This window comes from Salvia miltiorrhiza, chromosome 8 (assembly GCF_028751815.1).
Source record: "Salvia miltiorrhiza cultivar Shanhuang (shh) chromosome 8, IMPLAD_Smil_shh, whole genome shotgun sequence".
In the NCBI taxonomy this organism is placed as follows: domain Eukaryota; kingdom Viridiplantae; phylum Streptophyta; class Magnoliopsida; order Lamiales; family Lamiaceae; genus Salvia; species Salvia miltiorrhiza.
The window spans coordinates 31,652,152-31,661,406 of record NC_080394.1 but is presented as its reverse complement, the minus strand read 5'-3'; positions in this window follow the sequence as shown (position 1 = coordinate 31,661,406).

Here is a 9,255-nt window from a genome sequence, read left to right as displayed (position 1 = left end):
GAGACAATACTTAATTTTAACTAAGTCTTTCTATTGAAACTTCACCGCCAGACATTAGTTCACTTTTGAGTATTCATAAATATTCTTTCTTCGGGAAGAACTTCCTTAGTTGGTTATGGACTTTCACATATATATTTATGTTTAATGGCCTATATAATAATACAACCATAACGTCCATAAATTTGATATCTATGTCAATGATTACTGCCATAAATGTTATATAAATAACGAAACATAATGTCACATATAACATGAGAATATATTTGATTGATTTTGGGTTTCTCAAACCCTTGAGCTACTAATCTCGCTTAACATCTTATTATTTTCATTTAGCGAGTTAGGCTCTGCCTCATTGTTTATTTCTATATTTTTCAGTGCTTCTGGCACACTAACATAATTTGTTTTGGATCCAAATAATCTTCAAGTTGAACTAGCAATTTGTTGAGGCAAAAGTTGTTGTCGACAACTATAATTTTTTTCTATTATACGATTCTCACGTGTTCACAAAGTTCATGGCAACTTTAGTAAAACCAAATTTTCACAATTTTTCATAATATTTGGTCTAGTTGTTTCGTAATCCCAATATTACGATAATTTAGTGCACGTGCAAAATGTATTGGGATTATCGTCTTCAGGACGATCCTCTTCATGAGGTTTCGGAATTATTTGAGTTCTTTATTTGGTTTTGTAATCCGCGGATATTTTATCTTGGGCACCAATAGGTCGTTTACGCTTCTGGCGTCAACAAGCATTAAATCAATTTCGTCCTTCAGGGACTTCAATTATTTGTGGTGTAATATGACATATGTATAAGATTTCACTCATGTGGCAGTCAATAATAACTTGTTGAACTTCTAGTTCATTAATGCATGAATCTAACATAATTAATCCAACGAGAAATTTACGACATTGTACAATTCATCATTCATATCTCCCCCTAATGCCGAAAAAAAAAAGTTTTAAGTTGGATAAATCAAAGCATCACATATGAATTGATCCTCAATTAGTGGCTCTATATATGTATTTTTCACAAAGTATACATATAATTTGCATAGAGCTATGAGTGCATTTGAATGGTGATAAAAGAATTTAGTAGATGGAAAATCCTCTTCGGGAGGTATTTTAATCACGTACTAATTGTAATGTAGACAACCCAAATACTCAAGTCTTGAGTTATTTTAAAATCCTTTGGGTATATGAAATTGAAATTCATCACGACATGATTATTGAATTAACTAATAAATCATGTGTAATTATTCAATACTCATGGGAAAATCAATGAAGCTCTTCGGGAGCCCATACAAAAATGTTATCAATTTTTAATTGTATAACTCATATTCTTAATGATAGTTCAAAAACAATTGAATTGAGAAGATCAATTGCTATTCAAGAGCTTGTAATATTTAAATTATGTGTATATGTTGTTTTTCTTCAAGAATAAACATATATCACCTAAAATATAAATTGTTCTTCAAGAACATGTAATATTCTTCAGGAATATTAATTGTGCTACTTCGGGAGCATCAATATTAATTCAATATAAAGTAAAGCAATTTAATAATAAATTAAATACTAAATAATAAGGAAATACCAAAATAAAGCTTAAAATAAGAATTCAATCTCAATATTTTAATATTCTTCTGGAATATTAATTTTTATCTCATGTGTTCATCAGGAACACATTATATTTAATGAAGTAATGTCGTTGTGTTTCATCACAACGATTTATCTTTTATAATAATCTTCAAGATTATTAATAATTGTAATTTTAATATAACATGATATCGTTGTATGATTTATTTTAATAATCTTCAAGATTATTAAGAATCACATATTCATTCCACATGGATGAATTGATTAATTAATAAAGCAATCCTTCGGGGATTGTATTAATAAATCAATTCAAATGTGCTCATCGGGAACACATTATATTTAAGGGTTAAGGTGCATATAGGCCCCTGAAGTGTGAGCCCTTAGAGCGATTTACTCCCCTTATTAACTGTGTGTGCAACTTAACCCCTAAACTACCAAAAATCGCACATTTAAGCCATTCTTGACTAACACCGTTAGTCAACAGTTAGTTAATTTTTTTAAAATGCCGGCGGCTTGTCATGTTCGACGATCGCCATATCCAGCCATAGCAATCTTCAACAAAGGGAATTCTAAATCACACTCAAACACAGTGAAAGTTGAATTCGAATTCAGCGCTTGTCGCCGGAGTTTCTCTTGTCGTCGGCACGGTGCTGGTGGCAGACGGTGGTGAAATTGGAGAAGAGATCGGAGTACATGGAGACGACCTTGGATATGTTGCCAGTTGATCTCCTGAATTAGGGAGACGTTCTTCACGAGATTGTCGTGGACCTTGGACTGGTGATTCTCGTTGATGTGCTGGATGAGGAGGCGGTTTCGGTCGAGCACCGACTACACCTGCCGGAAATTTTGCGACAAGGCGGCCCAAACGGCGGGATTGCCGTCAATCTCGTCAGGCTATTCGGTGGCGGTGGATTTAGGGGAGAGGTGGTCCATGCCGGAGTCAGATGCGGTGGCGGCGTGTGCGATTTCGTTCATGGAGGAAATTGACTAACGATTGACTAACGGTGTTAGTCAAGAAGGGCTTAAATGTGCGAGTTTTGGTAGTTTAGGGGTTAAGTTGCACACACAGTTAGTAAGAGGAGTAAATCGCTCTAAGGGCTCACACTTCAGGGGCCTATCTGCACCTTAACCCTATATTTAAAATTAAGGGAAATCTTACAAACAATCAACATATGACAAGCAATCCAAATATTGTCAAATAATTGATATTAAAATGAGCGATTCAGATTTAACTATCTATTCAAGATCTTCATTGGTTAATATGCAAAATGAATTCTATTTGCAATCGAAACAATACACCATTAATCATACATTAATATAACAATTGATAGTTAATTAGCAAATTAACTCCAACATATGATAATTCAAACATGAAAGGCAATTGAACATAAATCGATGGTATATTATCTCATTAAAAAAATGTGACGGCAAACAAATAAACAATAATAGAAATCAATTGAGTTTAATTTAATGGAATACCAATTATCTTGTTCAGAGCAAGAGCGAATTGAAACTGATTCACAAAACTGATTCATAGATCTAAAATGATAGATTTAATAAGAGATTGAAGCAATCGAACTATGGTGATTCAAATACGAATTACCTTGTTGGAAAGACATAATTCTTTCCTAGGGCATACCTCCAATATTGACTCAATTGATTAGAAAGAGCACATCTCTCAAATCACTCAATTGGTTAGAGACTCGTGCTGATAGCGTGTTGAAAGTAGAGAGAAAAGTAGAAGAAGAGAGAATAGGGTAGAGAGCATAGAGAGAATAAATCTGTAGGAGTGTCTTATTATGAGGACTAAATGCCTCTATTTATAGGAGATACAAAGCTAGGGTTAGGGTTTAGGGTTAAGTCATTTAATAGGAAAATATATATTTTATATATATTTACAACAATAAATTTTTTGTTATTAAAATGTACTCCCTCCGTCCCAATATTCATGACATGTCTTCCTTTTTGGGTTGTCACAATATCCATGGTGTGTTTCTAAATTGGGCAATAATTAAGACTTCATTAACATTTATTAATCTGCTTATATAATTATAATTCCCCTCTTTCTCTTTCTCACATAGGACGCGCACACACAGAGACTAAACCCTTACCGCCTCCACCGTTCCTCTCACACCATTCCTTCAAAACCCCTCTTTCAGGCAACGAGCATCGGCCGCCGTTGCGTGGCAACAGCTGCACCGCCGTCTGCGCCACCATCTCCAGAGCTTACCTCTTACCTCCACCACCAACCTCGCGACTCCATCGCACAATTGCTAGATCCGAGAAGAAAGATTAGGCGAATGGGGACGACGACTGCTCGCTGGATTCGTAGCAGTGGCGCGACGACCTCCCATATTCTCGCCACCTCCCTCTTTTCTCGACGACAGAGGGCGAATTCGCAGCGGCAGCTGAAGCCATAGGTGGGGAGATCAAGCTCAGCTTGGATTATTGTTGTTGTGTGTGTGCCCAAAAAGGAGAAGGGTTAGCAATTTGTTGTGCGTCGCCGCTTGATACACGAGCGGCGGGCGACTTGTGTGTGTTGTTGTAAACAGAATAAGAAGAGAAGGATGAGGGATGAGATCGAGGGCCCGCCGGCGGTCGCTGCCGCCAGAGAAAAAGGCAGCGTGAGATTAAGGTGAGGGAAAGAGAAATACTGCAGAAGAAGAAGGGGTGAGAGAGAGAGAGAGAGAAAGAGCTCTTAATTAAAATAACATTAAGTATGTGGGACACACAATTTACCTCTTAATTTTAGTCTCCTAAATACATGTGTCCATAAGAAACAAGTCATGATTATTGAGACGAATGGAAGATGGAGTAATATTTATTTTAATGTACAAATAAATTTTAATTGATGAGAAAATAGATATGAATATTATTCATTGTTTATCACTCCCTCCGTCCCGCTAATAATGGCTCGTTTCTTTTCGGCGCGATTATTAAGGAGAGTGATATTAGAAGAAAAGTTATATGGGCCCACATGTTTAATTGAATCTTAAATATAATTAATAAAGGAGGCATTTGGTCCTCCATATATCAGTTGCTGCCGCCACCGGCGAGGCCGCCGCCGTCGTCCCTTCACCTTATTTGTGCTTGTATTCTCCCTCCACCTCTACACACCATCCTTTGCTTCAACCAACAAAGAAAATCAAGAAATTCACTACATTCATGGAATCTAAGAACTCTCTCCCCTGCAATTTCCATGGCTAACAACTCCATCTCCAGCTCAATCTCCCTCCATACAACTCCCTCTCAAAACTAACTAGATCAGCATTTCCATAGCTACCCTCACCTTACCAGATCTTGAGAATTAGAGGAAGAATTGAAAGAAGTGTTTTAGGGATCTAAGGTTTGGGGGAACGAGGCGGTGGCAACTTAATACTGCTGTTGGCTGGAGAATTAGAGGAAGAAGCGGCGGCGACGAGGGCAGCGCGATGCGGTGGCGCGACAGGTGGAGGTGGGAGGGCGGGCGGGTGAGCGAGGGGAGGCCAGAGGAAGGAGAAGGCTTTCTTCTCCGGCGACGAGCAGAGGGAAGTCGGCGAATGAGGGTGAGTGGACGCGGAGGCGGTGGGTGGACGCAGAGTCGCTGCGCCGTCGCCGTGGAGAAGGAGAGGCGGCGAGGGTGTAGCAGAGAGAGAGAGAGAAAGAGAGAGAGCTAAAGCGGAAGAGAGAGAGAGTTAAAGTGAAAGTTTTTGTTTTTAATTAAAGTATGTTATAAACTAGAGATAAGCGAGATAATAGAGAAGAGAATACGAATCAAGTGTATTCAATATGGAGGCTAAAGACCTCTATTTATACAAGTAGGAAGCTAGGGTTTTAGGGAGATTTCTTGGTCAACACACATAAGATATATCTTATAGATATATTTACAACACTTCCCCTTGATTGACCAATCCCTAAAACAAAAAATGTTGCCTCATTAAAACCTTGCTAGCTAGGAAAACCCAATGGGACAAAACCTAGTCGAAGGAAAAAAGAGTACAACTACTTCCCCTGAACTTGAGATCATAGAAGATCTTTGAGTCGACGCATGCCGATCTCATGTACCAACTTTCTGAATGTCGATGTTGGTAATGCCTTGGTGAATAAGTCCGCCAGATTATCACTTGAGCGAATTTGTTGAACGTCGATATCGCCATTCTTTTGAAGGTCGTGTGTGTAGAAGAGCTTGGGAGAAATATGCTTCGTCCGATCGCCTTTGATGTATCCTTCCTTGAGTTGTGCGATGCAAGCAGCATTGTCTTCATATAAAACAGTTGGTTTGGCCTTTGATGAAACTAACCCGCACGACTCTTGGATATGACTCGTCACATTTCTCAACCATACACATTCTCGACTTGTTTCGTGGATTGCAATGATTTCATAATGATTTGAGGATGTTGCAGTTAATGTTTGCTTCACAGACTTCCATGATATAGCAGTTCCACCACATGTGAAAATATATCCAGTTTGTGACTTAGCTTCATGTGGATCGGATAAAAATCCTGCATCCGAATACCCCACTAGAGTATTATCAGAATGTAATACCCGGGCTTTTGATGACGTGTTTAATTTCTTGAGTTTGAGTAATTAGGGTTTAGATCCCTTGTTTGATTTACTTTGTAAAGAGATGAGGAGTTATATGAAGTTTTCTTGTTATTTTTTTTAAGATGTTGAGATGTTCTTTCGATGATGTGAGAATGATGTGAGATTTTATATCTGTATTTGAGTTTGAGTATTTGAATAATTCGAGATAATTATTTGAATGAGAACGATGAACTCGGAAGTGAGATCTGAGTCCGTTAAGACGTTTTTCAAAATTTTGACTTTTTGACGATGAATAGTAAAATACTGTTATTTCGTCTTTTTGTCGACTTTCAAAATCTTATGTGCACGTCGTCGAGAAATATTCTTAATTTTTCGATACGAGTCCAATAATGAAAGTTTTTATTTTTGGACGACGAGTGAATAGTAAATCAGGATTTCTCGATAAACGAAATGAGCTCGTTTATCAGAATTTCGAGAACGAGCTTGCGTTTTCTTTATTTATATAGAATTACGAGTGCAATGAAAGTGAGTAGAGGTTGAGAGGGCGAGTAACGAAGAGTATGGGTAGTTAGTCGTTAAAACGAGACGAAACGAGATATTTAACGACTAACGGGTTAATATCCTAAATATCTAAACCTACCCTACCCCAAACCACCCCCCAACCAACCAAACCCACCCACTCACATTTATTACACGGCTATATCAGCCAACTCACACAACAACAAACACATTCACACACACAACACCTAAAACACACACACACTTCACGCCATTTTCATTTTAGCTTGAGCTCAAGCTTTTGACTTCCGATTTGAGCACCGAGACGAGCGCCGATCATCTTTTCGATCACGTATCTAAGTAGGTAAGATCTCTACCTACGTTTTGATGGTTTTCTTTTCGATTTTCGTCGACGTCGAAAAACGTCGATTCTCGACTTTATTTTGAAACGACGTCGGATCGTCGTGAAATTTTAGTATGTTGTTCTTGGGTAGATGTTGAGCATGTTTAATGAAGGGAGTAAGAACGGAACGAACCGTAGCTATGAAACCCATGAGGGCAGCCCCGTTTTTCACATATTAGCTTGTCTTTCGATTTTTGTTTGATCGTTTTGACTTGATATTTGTGCTTAAGGGTATGCTAGAATCGATATATATTAAATTCGTATTTTTCCAAGCACGAAAATTGTATAAATTTTTAGAGTATGATTATTTAAATTCGTGAAGTTTGAGACGTTGCATAATGAATATTATTGCGTATATGTGTTCTACGATATCACATGAGCATGCTAATTGATTTACAATTTATGGATGATAATTGTTGAACGAAATTAAAACTGGAATTCTGTCAAAATTTTACAGCAGTTTCAAGATTATGTTTCGATGAGTTTTCATTGCTTGATGGCTCTGAAATTTTAGTATGTTTATCTATGATATGTGTATTTCGTTGCTGCAAAATTTCATGTCTTTTGGATGATGTTTGCTATTTTAAAGATATTTTGAAAACTCCTTGACAGAATCTGTCAACTATTGGTAGACTTCACAAAAACGTTTATATCTATTAATCCATGAAGGATTTTGCATCACCGTTTTTTTTAAACGAAACTAGACTTCAATACTTTTCTAAAAACATAAGATTTCGATTTTTATGACCTCTGAAATAGAGCAGTTTATTATTTCAAAAATGCCCTGTTCTGCTGTCATATTTTTCCAACAGTAAAAGTGTATGAGTTTCATTGTTTATTTGGCAGATCATATGAACGTTTTCTCTTGTGAACTTTTAACCAAATCTTCAAGGATACCTTTAGTTTTGGCTGATTAAATTTGATGGAATTTTATTAAGGTTTGCCTTGGTTTCTAATGGCCTAAACAAAATTGGCAGAAACTGTCAATCTTTGACAGCCTGCACTAAAAGAGCAATATCTCCAAAAACCTTTAACCTTTTTGGTTAACTACCATTTTTAGAGTGAACTACACTTCATGGAGTTTTTGAGATCAATTGGTATGAGAGTTTATGATGATTGAGTTGGTTGTTATGAATTTTTAAAGATGACACAAAAACAGCAAAACTTTCTAGAAAACAACTTGATTATATTTGTTTTGATGGATGATACGATATGACTAAATGGTGTGAGTTGTGAGAGTTATGATTAACGCACATAAATGTTGGTATCTGACACTCGAACAATTGGTGTCGAGTATAAATGATAGTTTACTGATAAAGAGTTTTGATGATTTTGAATTGTTTGGTTTGCGTTGAAAAGATGTCAAGATGTTAAGTTTTGAGTCGAGAGACGAGTTCACGTAGTGAGATTCACGCGTTGAAATCTCGTGGCTGACATTATATATGAATAGGTCATGCCGAAATTTTTAGTGAAATTAGAATTTGAGCATAGTCAATTCTTGTTGACCCGTGACTCAAATACATGCCTAATGGAAAGTTTAACTTTCTAATTGGTTAATTAGACGAGATGAGAGCGAATAGATCTGCTAAGGAAGTGGACTTTTCGATGTGTTAAATATTTCTTTTAATTGAAGCGCTGCTAATTATAACATAAGGATGTTATAATTAATGAGTAATGACGAGAGATAATAATTGTTATATTGATTAACAATCAAGAGAGATGAACATTAGAGATACTAATGTTTCATAAAAGAAATTAGATTATTAATCGAGGTTTCTTTTATAACTTCTCACCAATTCTTCATAACGATGAAGGTCCTTTTGGGAAGTAACGACTTGAGGGAGAGAGTGACGTTACTCATTGATACAGAGACACAACGAGGTGGGCATTACTTTTACTATACGTATATAGAGATCCCCTGCTTGTCGTAGGCCTCTTATACGAATGAATGCATGAGATGATTTAACTGTTAATTTCAGTTTTATATATCTATCAAATGAATTTAATGTTACATTTGAGCAAGTTATTTCGTTACAAAATATTTGAGTTAAAGTTATTTCAAGTATTGTCTTGCCATAAAATGTTTAAATTTTAGTATGATATCTATCTGCTTTGGCTTTGCCAATGATGCAATCGAATTCGGGTCCTGAGCAGTTGATAGCTATCCTGTCAGGGCTAGTGTACACCAGTGACCGTGAGTCATCTAGCGGGTTGGCCGGTCAAGTGACCGTGAGAGG